Consider the following 21,962-nt stretch of genomic DNA (forward strand, 5'->3'; position numbering starts at 1 on the left):
TGTCTCAGATGGTCCTTGGTGCATTCTGTCTTCTGCCATCTCTGAAGCTTCATGAAGCATCCCTGAACAATGATGATGAAACCCTTAGAATGGGTTTAAATCAAAACCCCAAGAAAGTATCAGACCTTCAACCCGAGCTATCTAAGTTCATTGTTTACCTAGACGTAAGGCATACCTGCTCCGATGGGTTTAACAGTCTCCACTGTTTCATTTCTCGGAAGATATTGTAACCAATTGGTGACTTCGGAAAGACCGGCCATTGCAAAGTAGCGCGAGACACAAGAACAACCACAATAATGAGACTTCCAAGGTTCAACCTGAAGAATTGGTTAGAGGGTTAAACCCTATCCATTCCCTGCCGTTAGATCATGGATTGGAGATCAATGGTGGAAAGTCGAAACAGATGGCAGGATCAAATGAAAGTATCAACCCATAGAACCGCATCCTGCCACGTGTTGCTATGGATGAGAGTTGATACATAATGGTGCACCATGAATATATGTGCATAATGAACTAGGAGGATCCCTGACCAGATCCCCTCACCTGCCATTAAGTTAACAATTATTCGCATTCAAGAAATGTAAATGGAATTTAACTCATCTGTATATTATTGTGGGTCAATACATATTTAAATATATACCACATAATAGTTGTATGCCAATGGTACTGATATAACAAAATTTTATATTTGCTTATTTTATAAGGTTTGTAGTTTATTTGTTACAAATGGTATCAGAGCTCAGGTTCATACATTGAGACTCTTTGGGAACAGATATGTATTGGAACCATGTGCTTGTATTTTTTACTAAATAAACTTATGTGTGAACAAAGATAAATAGATAAATATCACACAAGCAAAAGAAAAGAAATTTCATAATGCAGAGGAACTCCGAACCACCTAAATCACCTGGAACAACTTATGTGAATGCTAATCTAGATATTTGGATACAACTGGGCAAGGAATCTCGGCAAGCTAATGAAATGTTACTCGAAACTATGCAGCAGTTGCATGGGGAAATGACCAATTTAAGAATAGATAATGAATGGTTGCATTTAGAACATGAGAGAATTCTAAGAAGTCTGTCCAATCGACAGAATCAGTGCCACCTAGACCCTAGTGCAGAAGACTGGGAAAAGATCCTGACTGCTCAGCATGGAGAAGAAAACGCTAAATCAACTGAAAGACATATGGAGGATGGTGAGGGACGCTCAGATAATGTCTCCGACCAACATAAAACCAAGAGACAAAAGTCAGAACAAGAAGGAGAATTTAAAAAAATTAAGCCCTCACTCTTTGAGGGAGAATCTGAAGAGGCAGTGGAGGCCTGGTTAATCGATATGGGCAAGTACTTTCAGATTTATGAGTACACTGACAAACTGAAGGCACGATTAGCAGTTTATCAGCTAAGGGGAAAAGCGACTCTCTGGTGGGAGGAAATCAAGATGGTAAGAAAAATTGACGAAGAACAGGTTACATGGAATGAGTTTCAAAAACATTTCAAGGACAAGTATCTAACTGAACACTATTATGATGAAAAAGCGAAATAATTTCACGAGTTAAGATTGGGGACCTTAACCATGGATGAATATGTGGCCAGATTCATGTCCTTACTATGCTATGTGCCTTACATGCAAGAGGAAAAGGCCAAAATTCAATGTTTCATTAGTAGTTTACCAAAATTTATGAAGGAAAAACTGGAATTTGACTACCCCAAGGCAATGGACGATGTTGTGCAGAAGGCCCGCATCTGCTATCAACAAATGAAACAAAAGAATGAAGGACCAAAAGGGGGGTTGAACAAGAAGGGTAGAAGTTTGATTCCAAATAGACACCCAAAATTTGCTAACAACAAAAGACTTTCAACAAGCTTCTAGCCAGGAATCAACCCAAAACTGCATACTCTAAGAACAGACCAATAGAGGGAGCCACTAAATCTGTCAATGATCAATGATCAAAACCGTTGCTACAATGCTGGGGATGTGGAGAACCCCATTATTACAAAAATTGTCCACACTAGGCTAGAACAAAATAGTTATCGAATATGCAAGAAGCATCCATAGTTGGGGAAGTGGCGAGGAGCATACCTAGAATTAACGTCGCCTTGGATGATCATCAGGCTGAATTCCAGCCCATAATGATCGAATGTGAAGGTATGATTGCTAAGCAACCTTCCTCTGTTTTATTTGATCCAGGTGCTAGTTTAAGCTATGTCACTCCTAAAGTGGTAGAAAAGTGTCAACTATCAAGCAAAAATTTTTCAAAACCTTGGCTAGTTCAATTAGCCACTGGGACAAAAAGAAGGGTTAATGCAAAGATAGAACATTGTCCCATAACCATTTCAGGGCAACCTATTTATGTTGACCTTAATATACTTCCTTTGGGTTCTTATGATATTTTAATTGGGATGGACTGGTTGGAAAAATGTTGGTCCCTAGTGGACTGTAAACAAAAAACTATAAGTTTTATTTCAGAATCAGGACAAAGGAAGGAAATCCAAGGAATAAAAACTAGCACCAAGCTACGTCCTATTACTGCTAGTCAGTTAGGAAAATGTATTAGAAAATGGTTTTAAGTATATGTTGTCTAGGTGGGATTTACAAACACTAAAAATAAGATGACCTTGCTGGAAAATATTCCAATCATTTAGGAATTTGTGGATGTTTTTCTGGAAGCCATTCCAGGTTTACCACCAAAGCCCCTATATTTAGAGCCCCTTATCGCATGAGCATACCTAAGTTAACAGAACTCAAAATGTAGCTGCAGGAGATTTTACATAAAAAGTATATCTGTCCAAGTGTGTCCCCTTGGGGAGCCCCCATATTATTTGTATGGAAAAAGGATGGGACCCTGAGATTATGCATCGATTATCGACAACTAAAAAAGCTAAACATCAAGAATAAGTATCCTTTACCACGTATCGATGATCTATTTGATCAGGTGCAAGGAGCTAAGGTATTCTCGAAAATCGATCTAAGATTCGGCTACCATCAGATAAGAATAAAAGATGAAGATATTTACAAAACAACATTCAGTACTCGCTATGGTCATTACGAGTTCGTGGTATTGCCATTTGGCCTCACAAATGCCCCAACCACATTTATGAGTTTGATGCATGGTGTTTTCCAGCCCTACCTGGATAAATTTGTGCTGATTTTCATAGATGATATTTTAATATACTCTAAGAACCAGGAGGAGCATAAAGAACACCTGAAAATAGTATTGCAAACATTAAGGGAAAATCAGTTGTATGCCAAATTCAGCAAGTGTGACTTTTTCAAAGATCAAATTTAGTACTTGGGTCATGTTATATCAATGGACGACATTATAGTAGAACCAGAAAAGATCAAAACAATCATGGAATGGACAACCCCAAAGAATGTCGTTGAAATCAGATCATTCTTGGGATTATCTAGATACTATCTAGATTGATTGAGGTATTTTCAAAGATTGTCTTTCCAATTACCTCCTTACAGAAAAAGGAATGCACTTTCCAATGGACAGTTGATTGTAAGCAAAGTTTTGAAAAATTAAAACATTTGCTCACCACCGCACCAGTGTTAAAAGTAGCAGATCTAGAAAAGTCTTTCATGGTTTGCACAGATGCAAGCAAAGAGGGTGTTGGAGGGATGCTGACACAGGAAGGAAAGGTGATTTCTTATGAATCTTGAAAATTGGAGTATGAACAACGATATTCAACTTATGACCTTGAATTGACAACCGTAGTGCATGCACTTAAAATGTGGCGACATTACCTATTGGGGAAGAAATTTTTGGTGCTAACACATCATAACAGTCTTACAAACTTCTTCAACTAGTCTAGCATAAATGCCCGAAAGGCTAGATGGACAACCTTCTTAAGTGAATTCAACTTTGAGATGACACATTTAAAAGGGAAGGAAAACTGTGTGGGCGATGCACTTAGCAGAAAGTTACACTATATCTATGAGGTCCGAATGAGCCAAGTAAGTTCAAATATTCCTGAAATCATAAAGAAAGTAGCTAGCAGAGATCCAGAGTATAATTTCCTTTGGCTACAGACAAAAGAAGCTTTGCTGAAAAAGGAAAAATCAGAATTTGAAATAAATTCCGATAATCTTCTTACTTTTAAGAACATAATTTACATTCCTAACCAAAATTCGGTTAAACTATTGATATTGGATGAGTTCATAGGAAACCTTGTGCTGGTCACCAAGGTTGCCAAAAAAATGTTTTCAACCATCAAAAAAGGGTACTTTTGGCACGGATTGAGGAAGGATATTGCAGAATATTTGTCCAAATGTTTGGAGTGTCAGCTGGTGAAGGCAGAACACCAACATCCTACCGGATTGTTACAACCGTTGCCCATTCCAGAATGGAAATGGGAGACCATATCCTTAGACTTCATCACTAGTTTACCCCACACAAAAAAGTAACATGATTCAAGTATGGTGGTAGTAGACAAATTGAATAAAACAACTCACTTCATACTTGTGAAATCCACATACAAAACCGTGGAAATCATAGAAATATTTATGAAGGAGATTTTTTGCTTACATGGGATACCCAAAGTGGTGATTTTAGATAGGGATGTGAAATTTACATCCACCTTCTAGAAAACCTCTTGCGGGATTAGGTACTCAGATCAGTTCAGTACTGCCTATCACCCCCAAACAAATGGACATACCGAACAGGTAAATCAGGTGTTGGAAGACCTGCTATGCATGTTTGTGATGCAACAACCACACAAGTGGGAGGATTACCTCCATCTAGTGGAATTCACATATAATAATGGACATCACGAATTGCTCGGCATGAGCCCCTTGGAGGTGTTGTATGGGAGAAAGTACAGAGTACCCATAGATTGGAATAATCCAGTTAATAAGTTAGCACTGGGTCTTGACATGCTAGCAGAAATGGAGGAGGTTGTTAAGAAAGTTCGACAAAATTTGAGGGCGACCCAAGATAGACAAAAGGTGTATGCAGATAAAAAGAGGACATACAGATAATTTCAACCCAGAGATCACGTTTATCTAAGAGTGAAGCCTCGGAAAAGTTCCTTAAAGTGGCGGGGTTGTGCTAAATTTTCACCCCGATATTGCGAACCCTTTCAAGTCTTAGAACAAGTTGGACCAGTGGCTTATAAGCTTGCGCTACCAAGCCACATTCGGGTCCATGATGTATTTCACGTATCTTTACTACAGAAATATGTGTGTAACCCTCAACACATTATTGATTGGGAAAATATTCAGGTAAACGGTTTAATGGGTATATGACTGGATATACTATTTTTTTTAAATACGAAAGTAACTGAGAGTTGTTTTTATGGTGTAGGTCGAACCAGAAGGAGAGTTCCTGGCAGAACCTCTTCGTATTCTCGATCAACGGGGAACCAAATTGTGGAAGTGAGCCATAACCCAGGTTAAAGTGTAATGGAAGCACTTTGGCTCGGAAGAGGCCACTTGGGAAGAGGAGGAATTTATGCGGAAAACTTATCCGACATTGTTTTCTAAAAGTAGAGAGAACACCAGGGAAGGTGTCCTCATTATGGGGGTGAGACGTAACACCCCAAGTTGCATAAAGATTACTGAGATTATTAAGTTGATTTTTACTAAATGATATTTTAAGTTTTATTACAGTTTGATGTGAAATATTAACTAATTGAGGCTGGGAGGCCAAGAAACATATATTGTGATTACCTAAATTATTGGTAGTAATACTTTAACAAAAATAAAAATTGTTTTGTTTAATTAAAAGAAACAGTTAACCTCTACTTGAGAAGGGAAACATAGAGAGGGGGAGAGGAGAAAAAAGGCTATCTTAGAGCTAGGTGGAACAAACCAGTTGGAAAGTTTCTCAACACAATCGATACGAGAGTACAAAGATTGAGGCTCGATGGGAGTCCTGAGGCCCATAATACTCACTGTAACTGGACAAAATCCAGTGTGAAAGACAGAAGGTTCTCGGGGAGTCTAGATGTGATTGCCAGACTTGTGGCTGGGAGGAGAGACCTTCTGAATATATTTACATTGCAGGTTAACAAGTAATTAAGGTAGCAAGTTTTTGAAGATTTATTACTGGACTGTAAATATGATTACTTGATAGAAAGAGTGTAAGGGTGTAATGCTGAGTTATAGATATTATTATTTGAATTACAGGTAAATAAGTAGGGTAGAAGGCTGACTGCTGAGCCAATAGCTAGGGAGTTTATTTAATACTTAATAAATGACGGATAAAATGAATGGTTACAGTCAAGTTATTTTTTTTATAGCATAAAAAGGAGAAAGATGAATTCTAGAGCAGTATCATTGGTAGCATACTGATATAGATCCTAGAATGCATCCCTGTGCATATAACCTATCAATAAAGCAAAGGAAAGCGTAAACAACCTCTCCATGGAATGTACAATAATCATAGTTACTAATAGAATAGAAATACTAAATATGAACGATTTCCTATTTTGAGTTAAGAAAACAGTTACCATAGCTTGGTAGTGAAATGCTTAACATCAAATGTCTGCAAATTGTATAATAAAATAGTAGTTAATGCTACACGAGTCTTTTAATAAGAAACTATCACAACTAAATAGGTACAGTTTCTCTATCAACCATGTCGCAGGATATCAATATACAGGAAAAGTGAGAATGAAGAAATCATTCATATAACACCATTAAACTGAAAAGAAAACGTGTATTGTTAATTAAATACATAAATAGATGAAGTGGTCGATGCCATCGTAACAACCGATTGAAGGCATGCTCGGCCTCCTCTTAAACTAATTAAAATAGTTATTATAACCATCCATTGAATCAAACAGAAAACAAACTCACAAGTCTTTGAAACACTCTATCGGCAACTGCCGAGTATGGTTAGTCATCCCTCATAGCTTACATTTCGAAAGAAAACTTTCGACAACCAGAGCTCGTAGAATAACCAAAAATAAAGTTAATGAAAACCTGTGTTTATGCATTAATAATCTAAATGCGCTTATAAGGGAAAAACCCTCCACATAAAACCCTTAATCGACTTAAATCTAGAATAGTAACCAAAAGATATAGCTCCAACTTGAAAATCAACCGGAACACTGTAAGCTCTCATGCATTTAAGGGCCGCAGTCCTGAACAATAGACCTCCCAAAAGGTTGCTTACCTGTTTCAAAGGTTGAGAGTCAGTTAATGTTAGTGGAGGTAAAACTTGTTATTCATTTACATAAACTAAGTAATAACCAAGGAGGAATCTTACCTGAATTAAAGACATGGCCTTGATGAGTCGCATACCTGTAAAGCAGGATAAGACTCATCTATGAAATAAGAGTCTAACGCAAAGAAAAGACTAGAATGAAATCCCTTAAGAAATAGAGACTGATATAGAACAATCACCATGAAATCTCGCTGAGGATATATACCTGTCTCAGATGGTCCTTGGTGCATTCTGCCTTCCGTCATCTCCAAAGCTTCATGAGGCATCCCTGAACAACGGTGATGAAACCCTTAGAATGGGTTTAAAGAAAAACCCCAAGCAAGTATCAAACCTTCAACCTGAGCTATCTAAGTTCATTGTTTACCTAGATGTAAGGCATACCTGCTCTGTGGGTTTAACCGTCTCCACTATTTCAATTCTTGGAAGATACTGTAACCGATTGGTGACTTCAGATAGACCCAACCATCACAGAGCAGCGCGAGACACAGGAACAACCACAAGAATGAGACCTCCAAGGTTCAACGCGAAGAATTGGTTAGAGGGTTAAACCCTATCCATTTCCTACCATCAGATCGTTGAGTGAAGATCAATAGTGGAAAGTCGAAACAGATGGGAGGATCAAATGGAAGTATCATCCCATAGAACCACTGATCGCTGCGTGTTGCTACAGACGAGAGTCGATACAACATGGTACACCATGAATATATGTGCATAATGAACCAGGAGGATCCCCAGCCAGATCCCCTCACCTGCCATTAAGTTAACATTTATTCACATTCAAGAAATGTAAATGGAATTTAACTCATCTGTATATTACCATGGGTCAATACATATTTAAATATATACCGCATAATAGTTGTACGCTAAAGTTACTGATATAACAAAATTTTGTATTTGCATATTTTATAAGGTTTATGTAAGGTTTGTAGTTTAGTTGTTACATTAAGCTTATAAATAAAAAATTAAAATATATCCTTCTTGAATTCTTACACGGTGAAAGTACCTCCTTCTAAAGAAAATTGTCTTAAAAGGAATATCTACTTGTGTGTTGAAGGAACCATGGATATGAATGACAAATATTAAAGCATAGTAATTTTTCACTTCCAAAACTTTATTTGTTCATAATTTTTCACTTCAAAAACTTTGTATTGATTCATGATTTTTCACTTCCAACACTTTATTTACTCATAAATATATAAAAATAAATAAATAAATTGTTATATAGTACAATTAAATCAAAGTGATTGTTCACTTCCAAAACTCTTCATGGATTGTCATGTAACCAAATGTGTGATGTGGCAATTGGCATTAACCCGGTCCATCAAGAATTTTTTAATAAAAATGTCTAATCATGAACTGGCATATAACTAAATGTGTGATATGGCAATTGGCATTAACTCGGTCCATGAGGAATTTTTTAATAAAAAGCATAAACATTTTTTTAATATATAAAAATGATCTCTGAATTTCAACATTATTACCATCTAACCATCTATTGTCTAAATATGCTTAGTCTACAACCATCGGCATTGCTAATTATTATCTCCCATCACTGAAATTGGAGCACGATAATTAAATGATGCTTAGTCTTCAGGCAAAGCAATGATGCTTAGTCTTCAACCAACTTAGAAAAATCCCATGAAGATTCATAGCTTGACTCGTTCAAACACATAGATAGATATATGGCCACTGGAGAATCGCAGATTCAAAAAAGTCTGAACACTAATGGCCAATTGACATGTTTTGGGTTCACATCCTTTTAAGCCATGGTTTTTCGGATTATTGAAATATGTAATAACCTAGTTATGGGGAGTTTTATCGTGGTGTTACAAAGAGATTAAATATATAATGTAAAGGGTTCAAATACCAGAGAGAATAATTTGGCGCTAAAAGCTTCTTTGGGTTGAACCTCCAACCAAGAATAAATCAAAAGAGAATTTGTTGAATGTTATAGAATGATGTTCCAAACCCAAGGCCTTTATGTAGACATGCAAGAAGCTACCCAAAAGAGCCTTGATTTGGTTTCGTGTAAGCTTACTGAAGAGCAAAGGAGACTATGTGACCTAGCTTTATCTCTGGATGAACTTTCTATAGTCCTGCATGAGGAGCCTTTATATTATCGAAGAACAAAGGAGACTTTGTGACCTAGATTTATCTTTGGATGAACTTTCTATAGTCCTACATGAGATTGTTAATGGCAAGGCCCCTGATGAATTCCTATGAAAAATTAAAAGGCCACCTAGGAGTTTGCTCAGCGAAATCACTTGCACTAATTTTTTTTTTTTTAAGTTCTTTTCTTCATCCACAGAACATAAAGTCCTATGACCGTTCTATGACTAGAATAAACCAACATAGATCCCTCTTAACTCTAAATCTATTAAGAAAAGCATAAATAAAAATGTTATTTAAAATACCTACTTCAATCGTGAAAATTTAAATTTGATTTTATTCCTTTTTATGCTGATACAGAGCAAGAAATCTAAAATAGTAATTTGGGGTCATCCATCCATACATCTGTTCATTCTTGGAAAGTTGTGGGCACAGGGTTTGCGCAACTTAACCCCTTACAAGCCTGCAAACATGAAGATCAACCCAAGGATACTTAAACCACATTGGAAAATGTCTCCATAAATTTCGTTTTGCCAGTTTTCCTCCAAAAAATTCAATTTAGAACAATAGATGGTAATTAAAGGTCCATCAAAAATATATGGTATGGATAAATACCAAACAACTCCTCTGGTAAGACATTGGAGGTCAGGTTCCAGTTTAAGTTCTCACTGAACATGCCATATATCCCAAACATGTGTAGATGTGTTTAAATATTTTTCCCTGCATATCCAAAAATCTCTTTGGAAATTCTAGCTGATTTGGTTCCACAAATTTGTTTGTTCAGTCATTTTCGGATCTTCAATATCATCATAATTTTCAACATAGGCTTCATCTATGAAGAAGCAACACCTCTAAAAGGGCTACTTCAATTTTTTAAGAATGGACATTCTAGCAATTCCAACAAGCTATCTGCTAAGCTGGAGAATCCACTTTGCTGCTCCATGGAGCCACCCATTTGTTTAATCACTTTATCGATAAGAATTTCACACTACTGTAACACATTGTTTAGGTTTTGGAGTAATATTCATTTTAGTCATTATGAGGCGTTGTGTGAAAAAGGCCACATATTGAATGTTGGGAGTTGGTAAATCAAGGGATTAATATTATGCTTTTGGAAAGGTGTATTTTCTAACTGCAAAATTAGCTAAAAAATGAAGAATGACCTTAAAATTATAACTAGATATTATTTTATTTAAACCTTGGTTAGGAACATTACATTTGTATGAGATGTCGAGTTTTATAGCAACTTTGATGATTTATTGAATATTTTTCCAAATTGTTACCTAAAAATGTTGACCTCGTGACCATGGTGCTAGGTAGTATTCATCAATTATTCAACATAAGCATGGAATAGATATGACCAATGTTACAAAAGTCATACTTGGGAAGAACTAAATGAGAATAAAAAAAAGGGACTAGAGAAAAAATAAACATGCGGCTGAAAATTGGTAAGCATTAAAAAAGTACAAAATATTTTTGTATCTAAACTAACAATAACATCATATAATTGAACACCAAGTTTTCTCTCTTACCACACTGGAACACTTTTCTCTCCCAAATGTGCAAATAACAAGTCAAATGAGTAGAAAGAGTGACTTTTTGGGGTTTTATTGACATCTTTTTTGCACCTTGCTGATTTTTTCTGATTTAATACAAAATCACAATTTTTAGCCATGTGATCTCATTTCATCACTAAATTGGCCAAACAAATGCAAAATTGTCAATTAATTGGTGAGTTTCAAAACATTGGATATGGCCATAATTTGAACAGGTAACTTCATGAATAATTCAAGTAGTTGTCTTGCTTAGGAACAAGATGAGTAGGGAATCACACTAAGTCTCTCTTTAATGTTTGCTTGAATGTTCTTAGTAGTTATTGTGAATGGACATCATGCTTTCAGATTGTTAGCAGAAGGCACAAGAGTGACTATGGTTCACTCAAACAACATAATAGATTTGACATAAAAATGAAATCACATACCCTTGTGAAGGCAGTGAGTAAATGGTTTGCACCAGTTAGCCTTAACCATTGCTTTGATGTTTTCTTCATGATAAGAATCACCATCATAAGAAAGCTGACCTAGGATACTCTCGATATTTGTTTCCGGTTCCGGATGATTACCCCTTACTGAAACTGTAACTAGCATCAAGATAACACCACATTCATGACCCAACTGTTCAAGTATATTCTTACTCTTTACCAACTCTAACAAGAGAGTTATGGCAGTTGTTTTAACATCCGGGCCTTGGTCCATATATCTGATGATTTGCTTAAGACCCCCAGCTTCAACCAACTTTTCCTGCTTGTTCTTTACAGAATAAATTGTGAGAAAGTCTCATAATATTTTACACAAACAACTAGTGACTGAAAAGAGCTTTATAATCACGAACACTATAATAAAGCAATAAATTTGCAGGAAAGTCTCAACCTTGCCATGAATACTGTCTTTGACAATCAATGTTAAGACTGAAAAGCAAAGTGCTTTCAACTCATTATTCTGTGACATTGAAGCTTCCAATATCAAAGGCACCAAAGATTCAAAAACTATCCAGTCCTTGTCATTAGCACTTTCCTTGCAGAGTTCCATCAAATCCGTAAGCGACCTCACTCACTCAGCCTCGTTTCACTTTACCATCTCAATTCTGCCTTCAAAATCCGAGCCATGTAATTGCGCTGCCTGCAGAGCTTTATAGTGCAATACAAGGCATGATTCTGTGTCAAAACATCATCCTTTAGAATTTCACCTGTAATGGGATCCTTCAATCCACCTTTGGAAAACTTGTGCAAGATCGCTTCCCTCTCGTAGGCATGACCATTTGAAATGAGAACAGGGTCATCCATCACTTTACCTGTCAGACGACACTTGGATTCAGAATATGGTTCATGGACAACACAATTCTCAAGAGATTCACTAACATCTTACCTCAATTCCAAATATTGTTTGCGAGATGTTTCCAATTCCATCTCTGCATCTGCTCGAGAGAGCAGAGCCATAACCTGCTGCATATATTGCACTTCCTGTCACTCCTTTCTTCTTTCGGCTTCTTCAATACCTGTTTCAAACTTCTGGAGCTCCCTCATTATATAGCTAGGGCTCTGTCCAATGTTGTGTGAACATGCAATCATTTCCAGGAGCTCCAATGCACGGGCCCGATTGGCCCTGCCCCTCTTACTCTCCATGGTCAACATTTCTGAAACCTTTACCATCTCATTAGAAGCCCTGATCACCTCATGGACCATCTGGCTATTTAACAACATGAGCTGATTCTTCACATTCTCATTGATTTCAATAGTGTAAAGATAAAAAAGACTCAAGGTGTTACCAATATCCCTTATGGCTTGTTGAATCTCCTCAGAGGTCTTTCAGCAATTCAATAGGTTTGATATCTGAGACCTCTCTTTGAACTTGTTTACCAGAATTTCAGCTTTAACAACTTCATCTTTTAAGCTCTGCAAACCACTAATAACAGAGGAATTGGCATCAATTTCCCTGGCATCCAATCTTTGGAGCAGAGTTCGAATGGAAAGCAAATACTTTTTCTATATCTTGAAACTCTTCTCGGTTCAGGGTATCTATGTTACCAGAAACGAGAAACAGGAAATGGAACGGGAAACGAGAATAGTACGAGAAACGAAGTTTGGAGGTTTCACATATAAGAAACGAGGAGAGAGAAAAACACGATATTAAAGGTGAACAATAGAAACAAAGCATTAATCATAAACATGCAATGTTTTTGCTCATGAAATTGTAAAAAACAATTGTAAATACTAATTTAGTTTTAAAAAAGAAGTAATAATTTTTTAGATCCAAAAATTTAGGCATCATTAATTCCAAGAAAATAACAAACATTGATAAGAATAAGAGATTTGAAATATAAATAATTAAATTTGTTCTTTTGAATATATATGTATCTCTAAAGTCACTTTCAACAATTCATATCAAAATGCAAGTAAACCTATAATCTAGATTTTGAAGCTCATTTTCTGGAATAGTTGTTGAGCTTGAGCCAATTCCAAAAGAATTATTTTGGTCAATAGACTTCATGGTATCATCAAGCATGTCTTCAGCATTGTCTTGTAGCACCTCAAGTGGAAGCTCATCAATTTCGTCATCTTGTGAACCACCATAATCCCACATTCTCGTGGGTCCAGTTTTGTATTCTAGTTGTTGTCGAGATAACAAACGTAGATTTGAATGTACAAACACCAAATCTTGTGTCATTTTTGTGCCTAGGCGGTTCCTCTTCGTTGAATGGATGAAAGCATATTCACTCCAATTTCTTTCACATGCAGAGGAACTAGTCACCTATAAAATAAAATTAAAATTATGTTAGTCATAGTCAATCAATAAATCTTATAAGATAAATAATCTAAAATGAGCTTTAGAATTAATTGTTTAAACAATAAATCAATACATTAAAGGTATTTGTTGTTAAGAATACCTGTGAAAGCAAACGGATAGCCAAACGATGAAGCAAGGGGGTCCCTGTACCATATTGTATCCTGTTATGAAACCAGCTCAAGAAAAGATAGAAAAGATAAATCCACGCCTTAGAATTCAGCCTCTTCGAGGGGGCAACCTCCTTTACATTACATAAATGAACAATTCTTTGATGATACAAATGACAAAACCTCCTTTCTATATATAGGAGTCTAAGGAGTCACAATATAATCCAGCCGACCTAACAATAATAATATAAAGCCACAAAAATAACAATAGAGGGATTCTATGGGGCACAGAAATAACAATATGGGGGTAATAGGGGCACAACACTATAAATAGGGGGTATAACTACAATAGTAATGGGGTAATCACTAGTATTATAGGGACCCAACATGCCCCTCTCCTTCAAAAAAAGTGTTGTCCTCAACGCTTGAGCAGTTCTGGATACTTCTGCATAAAATTCTCATCCTCCCATGTGGAATCTTCAGCGGATAAGTTCTTCCACTTGATAAGATACTCTGAAATTGATCGATTTCGTAGCTGTCGATTTCTTGTTTCTGTGATTGCTTCCGGTTCCAATATAATTTTTCCTTCCTCGTCAAGTTCTGGCAATATTGTTTGAATTGGGAGCTTGTCACCTATAACCTTCTTTAAAAATGAAACATGGAAAACTGGGTGCAATCGAGAAGCTGCAGGAAGCTCCAATTTGTATGCCATAGTACCAATCTTTTCCAACACCTTGTACGGACCATAATACTTTGGTGATAATTTATTATCCTTCTTAGCTTGCTTTAGGGACATTTTCTTATATGGTTGTAGCCGTAGGAATACCCAATCACCTACATCAAAACTTCTTTCACTGCGATGTTGATCTGCCTGTTGTTTCATTCTATTTTGTGCCAACACGAGGTTATCCTTTAAGAGTTGGAGGACTTGTTGTTGATGTTCGATGTGATGTTCCATTGCCTGAACCTTAGAATTTTCTCTTAAATATGATGTGATGGATGGTGGTTGATACCCATAAAGTGCCATAAATGGGGTCATTTTTGTTGCTGTATGGAAGGAAGTGTTATACCACCATTCAGCTAGAGGCAACCATTTGACCCATTGTGTCTGTTTATCAGATACAAAGCAACGAAGATATCCTTCCAAACATTTGTTTACTATCTCAGTTTGCCCATCAGATTGAGGATGATAAGATGAGCTATGAGCTAACTGAGTACCAAGACAAGAAAATAATTATGTCCAAAAATTTCCAGTGAAAATGGGATCTCTGTCACTTACAATAATCTTTGGGTTTCCATGTAGCTTTTGAACTGTTTCCATAAATGCAGTAGAAACTGTACTGGCTTTAAATGGATGTGATAATGCACAAAAGTGTGCATACTTGGTAAGTCTGTCAACTACCACCATGATGACACTCTTTCCCTCAGACTTGGGTAAACCTGTGATAAAATCCATTGAAACCTCCTCCCAACGTTGGCTTGGAATGGATAAAGGTTGTAATAGACCTGGTGTCTTAATTGTTTCAACTTTATTTTGCTGGCAAACCAAACATTCCGCCACAAACTTTTGAATATCTGATTTAAGGCCATCCCAAAAAAATTCCTTCTTAACCCTGTGGTAAGTTTTTAAAAATCCTGAGTGCCCTCCTAAGGGAGAAGTGTGCAATTCCATAAGAATCTTTTGTTTTAGCTGGGAATTCTTACAGAGGTATAAGCGATCTTTGTACCATAACGAATCATTTTGCCAGCTAAATGTATCAGAAGTACTGGAATCTTGTTGTAGCTTTTGAATAAGTGCCCACACTTCTTCGCCGTTCTTCCATTCCTCCCTTGCTTCGTTTATCCAATCTGGTTGGATAATAGAAATGGCACACAACAATGCTTCCACATCCTCATCCTTTCTTGAGAGTGCATCTGCCACCACATTTTGCTTCCCTTTTTTGTAGATGATTTCAAAGTCATAACCCAACATCTTTGTGACCCACTTTTGTTGCTCTTCAGAGGATAATTTTTGTTCTAAAAAGTATTTAAGGCTATCATGATCTGTTTTTACCTTGAAGTGTCTTCCCATTAGGTAGGGTCACCATTTCTTAAGTGCATGGAGTATTGCCAACATTTCTTTCTCATAAATAGCTTTGTTTAAAAACTTTCCCTTGATTGGACGACTTTCAAAAGCAATGGGTCTTTCATCTTGCATTAGAACAGCACCAATTCCATTTCCTGAAGCATCACATTCCACAATAAAGGTTTTTGTGAAGTCCGGCGTAGCTAAGACCGGTGCTTGGCACATTGCCTCTTTAAGATGTTCAAAGGCCTTTGTTGCTTCCGAAGTCCATGAAAATGAATCTTTCTTCAATAATGTTGTTAGAGGTGCTGCTATTCTCCCATAATTCTTAACAAACTTGCGATAATACCCTGTCAACCCAAGAAATCCTCGCAGATGCTTTATGGATGTGGGATTTTCCATTCCTTAATGGCTTTAATTTTGCTAGGGTCTACCTTAACTCCTTCATGAGATACAATATGACCCAAATATTCCACCTCCTGGACTCCAAAGAAACATTTGGATCTTTTTGCATATAATTGTTTCTCCTCCAATAGTTGTAACAACCTGTCAACATGTTCAACATGATCCTTCCAAGACTTGCTGTAGATTAGTATATCATCAAAAAATACTAACACAAATTTTCTAAGGAATGGTTTGAAAATTGAATTCATCAAACCTTGAAATGTTGAAGGTGCATTGGTAAGTCCAAAAGGCATGACCAAAAATTCATAATGACCCTCATGAGTTCTAAATGCTGTTTTCGGAATGTCTTCAATCTTCATTCTAATTTGATGATATCCCGAACGAAGATCCAACTTGGTGAAGTAAATTGATCCATGCAATTCATCCAGTAATTCATCAATAATAGGAATGGGGAACTTATCTTTAATAGTGAGCTTGTTGAGCTCCCTATAATCTGGACACATGCGCCATGATCCATCCTTCTTGTGCACCAATACTACTGGAGCTGAGAAAGAACTTTGACTCGGTTGAATTATACCAGCCTCTAGCATTTCTGCAACCATACGTTCAATTTCACTTTTTGGACATATGGATATCTGTACGGCCTGATGTTTGGAGGAACACTTCCTGGAATCAGATGAATAGCATGATCATGATCACGCATAGGTGGGAGACCTTTGGGAGTCTCAAATACCTTGGAATGATTGTCCAGGACTTTTTGGAGATCTGGAGAAATAGATGATTCCAATGTGGAAACATCTAGCGAACATAATTGTGCAATTACACCTCTTTGCTCCTTTTTTAGAAGCTTTGTCATGCCATTAGAGCTGATTATATTTCCTGGTTTCCCTGCAATACCCCTTAATTCAACTTCCTTTCCTTCCACAGAAAATTTCATGAAAAGTTCTTGAAAATTAAAAGCTATTGTACCCAAGGATTGTAGCCATTGGACTCCTAGTACAACATCAGCACCTCCCATTGGAATGGAAAGCATTGGGCTAGTCAATACATATTCTCCCATGGATAGCTTGATATTATGGCACTTTCCAGAACAATTTATTGTTCCTCCATTTGCAATCATCACTTGACACTCTGGTGCTGGATATAGGAAGCAATTCAATTCTTTTGCTACCCTACAATGAATAAAATTGTGGGTGCTTCCTGAATCAATCAACACTATTACCTTTTTCTTCTTGATTTGTCCTTCTATCTTGATGGTTTGAGGAGTGGTAATTCCCGCCAATGCATTACAAGATATGGTCGGATTTATTTGTTTTTCATCTAGGCTTTGTTCCTGGAATATATCCTCTTCTTTTGACCTTTCTTTCTCCTTTTCTTCTTCCTCTTCACAATCTATGTAGAATAATTTCTTCTCAGCACACTTATGACCTTTTGCGTATTTGCTATCACAATTGTAACAAAGCCCTTTTGCTCTTTTTTCTTCCAATTGTTGTGGTGTCAACCTTGTAGGTTGTGGAAGACTATGGGCAACAACACTTCCGTCTTTATAGTTGTGAACGGTATGCTTCCTAGTTGCCATAATTTTGCTTTCCATTTTTCTTGCTAACCTGAATGCCTTCTCTAATGAATCAGGTTCCCAAAGGCGCACATCATGTTGGATATTATCCCTTAAAGACCCTATGAACACATCAATGCTATGCTCCTCTGGAATATCTTTTACCCTTATGTTCAATTTTTGGAACTCCTCAATGTGCTCCATTATTGAACCCTTTTGTTTGAGACTTATCAATTGGCTAAAAAAAGTGTTGCTTTTTGTATCCTCATAATGTGCTATCAATTCTTCCGTAAAAATTGCCCAAGTGATAAATTGTTTACGAGAACAAAGCCATTGATACCATACAAACTGATTTGGTTCCAAATATAAAGTTGCCATACGTACCTTTTGTGTGTTTTGCACATTATTGAGATCGAAGAATTGCTCCATCTGTAATATCCATGTGGCGGGATCCTTGCCATCAAACTTCCTCATATAGATTTTTGGAACATGGTGAGTCTTCGATCCAACATTAGAGTCTATGGAATCATGATTAACATTTCTTTTATTCTCATCATGAGTTTCCTTTACTACCTTTTCACCATTAGTGACCCTTTCTTGTAGCAACTTCTTCAATCCATCCATCTTATCATCCATGCCATCAATTTTAGCGTCCATGCCATTCACCTTAGCTTCCATGCCATCCATCTTAGCTTCCATGCCCTTTATCTTAGATTCCACGCCATTTACCTTAGATTCCACGCCACTTATCTTAGCTTCTGTTAGCTTTTGTGAGCGTGACATTTGTTGCACTTGTTCTTGTAATTTTGATATATCATGTAGCATTTCTTCCTCTTCTTCATGAGTCATGCTAGAGCTTTCAGGTTCCTTACTAGGTGTTTGCATTTTCTTTCCTCGGGGCATCAGTTACCGATAATAATGTTTTACTATTCCCTTTGAATTCTGTTAAACCAAGCTTACACAAAAATTTAAAAAAAAACTACACACCTTTTTTCACTTTATAGAAGCCTGATATTGAATCTGATGTATCTCTGTAATTTCGGATCATCCAATTCTAAAATTTCTACCTGCAGTAGCCTTCTGCGTCCTCTTTCCAATGCCACAAGTCTGAGCCAAATTGGATTCTCCAAGGAAGAGTTATGTGAAATCTCCCACAGTGACTTGCTTTTAGATGGGTTCAGTAGAGCAAACTTGTACGACGTGCCACGAGTCACTGTTTCAACCTTTGAATCTGAAACACACATACAAGAAACTACAGTCCGTCCTCTTTCTGTACCTTTTTACGAAATTTCAATCCGATCCTCAGAGAGAGAGTTATGACGATTTTCCCCAGGTCACTTGTTTTGAATGTAATTCAGGAGTCTGCAAAAAGGCCAACTTCCTGAGATCATATCTCCGAAAATATCACGCGAAAAGCTCTGAAATTCGGACCCACGGTTCAGCGCCAATTCTTCTCAAATGGGTTTTTTTTGCGACTTCTGAAACATCACATAAAAAAAGTTATAGCGAAAATTCCATGATGACCTGTTTGGAGCAGTGAAACCCTAGAATCCAAAGCTCTGATACCAAATGTTATGAAACCAGCTCAAGAAAAGAAAGAAAAGATAAATCCACGCCTTAGAATTCAGCCTCTTCGAGGGGGAAACCTCCTTTACATTACATAAATGAACAATTCTTTGATGATACAAATGACAAAACCTCCTTTCTATATATAGGAGTCTAAGGAGTCACAATATAATCCAGCCGACCTAACAATAATAATATAAAGCCACAAAAATAACAATAGAGGGATTCTATGGGGCACAGAAATAACAATATGGGGGTAATAGGGGCACAACACTATAAATAGGGGGTATAACTACAATAGTAATGGGGTAATCACTAGTATTATAGGGACCTAACATATCCAGAAGTCGATGGGTCCAAGTTGTTGTTTGTTGTCTGCACAATCTTCATTTGCAAAGTGGTCTTCTGATCTCAAATACTTTCCTAACTCAAACCCTAAAGCAGTGCGATCCTGACGATTGTAACACCTACTTATAAAAGTGTTCCAGTTTTGCATAACCTCTACATCTGATGATGGTTTCTTATGAAACCATTTAGGATTGAGTAAAAATGCAATTGAATGAAGAGGGCTATGAAGCATTTTCCACCTTGTCAAACTAAGTTCCCACACTCCATTTCTGGTTTCTTTGTCAATCCTAGAATTTTCATCTTCCATTATGTCATGAATCATCTCTCTCATTTGATCCATGCTCTCAACGACATCCCCTAAGCATGGTTGATCACTATCAAATATGCGAAGGGTGGAAACAATAGGTGTAATAAGGGTAACAATATCCTCCACTCTCCTCCAAAAATTCTCTGAAGAAAGACCAATAATAATGTCCTCAACTTTTAGGCCATCCCCAGTATGAGAACCCTTCCACCTTTGCCAATCCATTGATACCACCATCTCTCTCAAAGATTGATGCATTTTAATAAGGCGTTGAAGCATAATGAAAGCAGATGCAAATCTAGTTTCGGCACATCGAAGAAGCTGAAGTTTTGCATATTTCCTATACATTGCTATGGATGCTGCATGATTAATAATAAAGTGTTGTAGCATCTTTGTTTCAGTTATAGTTTTATCAACCCATGCAATGTTATTAATATCTTTCAGGAGCAAATTCAAGCAATGCACAGAGCAAGGAGTCCAAAAAATTGTTGGATATTCATCCTCAATCAACCCACCAGCAAGGATATTGTTTGAGGCACTATCTGTAACAATTTGGACCACGTTTTCTCTACCAACCTCCTCTATTGCCTCTTTGAGGAGACCTGTTAGATATGGACCATCTTTTGTCTTTCCTGTAGTACCATAGGATTTTAAAAACATAACTCCTTTTGGACTAGAAACCAAAATATTGATAAGGGGACGATGGTTAACATCTTTCCAACCATCTGAGACAATGGAGACTATAGATTCCTTCCAACTATCTTTAATGTCTTGAAGTCTAGCTTCAACCCGAGCCCTCTCTTCAGATAACACAGTTGTCCTCATCTTTTCATAACTAGGAGGCTTGCAACCATTAGGAGCATTGTTAACTAGATCTCTTACCATTTCTTTCCAATAAGGAGACCTACAAACATTAAAAGATATGCCATTTGCGAAAAAAAAATCGTCTAATGGATGCATCGAGATTTCCCCTTCCTTTTACATCCCATAAGTTTTGAAGGTGAGAAACAGAAACTTGATGTTGAGAACAAGAGTGTGGACCACCAATTGTCAGTCCACTAGGATTGTTGTTAGCTTGAACTAAACCTTCAACAATATGTCTAAGCTTTTCAAGTTCATTAAATTTCTTAATTAGAGAAGCTTTTTCTGTTTTAGGTACACTGCCACATAAAGCTGATTGTTCTTTTTTCCCCATTCCAAGTAAATGCCATCGAACTCTTCCTACATTCCCCGATTTTTGTTTTTTACAATAAGGGCACAACCAAACCTTTGAACCAGATGATCCACTTGATCCTCCGCTGTAAGATTGAGTGCATTTCACAGCTGCCCATAACCTTGCCTCAAAGGCTTTTTTTGCTTCATGATATTCTTTGTTTTGGATTTTTTTGGATGCCTCTATGGAAGATTTTTGTTGGGAAAGGGGTGGTCTACTTTGTGACATTGATGAACTTTCTTCCATTGCAATGAGAAATGAGTGGAATAAGAAATAAATGATTCTCCTCTGCAACCAATTTTAATCTGCACAATTTATATTTGAAAATTAGTTACAGAAAATAAAATAAAAAAATTGACACTTAATTAGAAAAATATAATTAACTAAAAATTTGAAGAGAAAATCAAAGAAAATTTTGGAAAACTTAAACAAAATAAAATTATTTATCATTTTTCAAATTTTCAAACATCTAAATCACCTTACTTCGAGCATAGGAGGGACTAGCTCCAAAGAAAGGGGTCATTGGCCCATCCAATTACCTCCTAGATCCATAGATGCTAGTCCCTTGCTCTGGCAACCCCTCTAGGATCATATAGCTAGACCAACCGCTTGTTCAAGGGAACTTCGATAGTCAGCAAGTGCCTAGTTCACCTCTAGAGGGACCCATTTTAGACAATTCGAGAAAATTAGAAAGGTGCATCTAGAATTAGGATTGCTTCCTCATATCTCCGGATGTCCCTTTCAGAAGGTTCAAATTTGGCAACGAAACT

The 21,962-nt window shown here is 36.9% G+C and overlaps 1 pseudogene; it reads right to left on the reverse strand.

Annotated features, from left to right (window-relative positions):
- Nucleotides 1-11,200: 11,200 nt before the first annotated feature.
- Nucleotides 11,201-20,864, reverse strand: LOC149167980 (uncharacterized; annotated as a pseudogene).
- Between the last annotated feature and the right edge of the window lie 1,098 nt (nt 20,865-21,962).

Source organism: Pinus tabuliformis, chromosome 5_1, assembly GCF_031772625.1.
Source record: "Pinus tabuliformis cultivar Carrire ecotype Pingquan chromosome 5_1, CPIR1, whole genome shotgun sequence".
NCBI classification, from domain to species: domain Eukaryota; kingdom Viridiplantae; phylum Streptophyta; class Pinopsida; order Pinales; family Pinaceae; genus Pinus; species Pinus tabuliformis.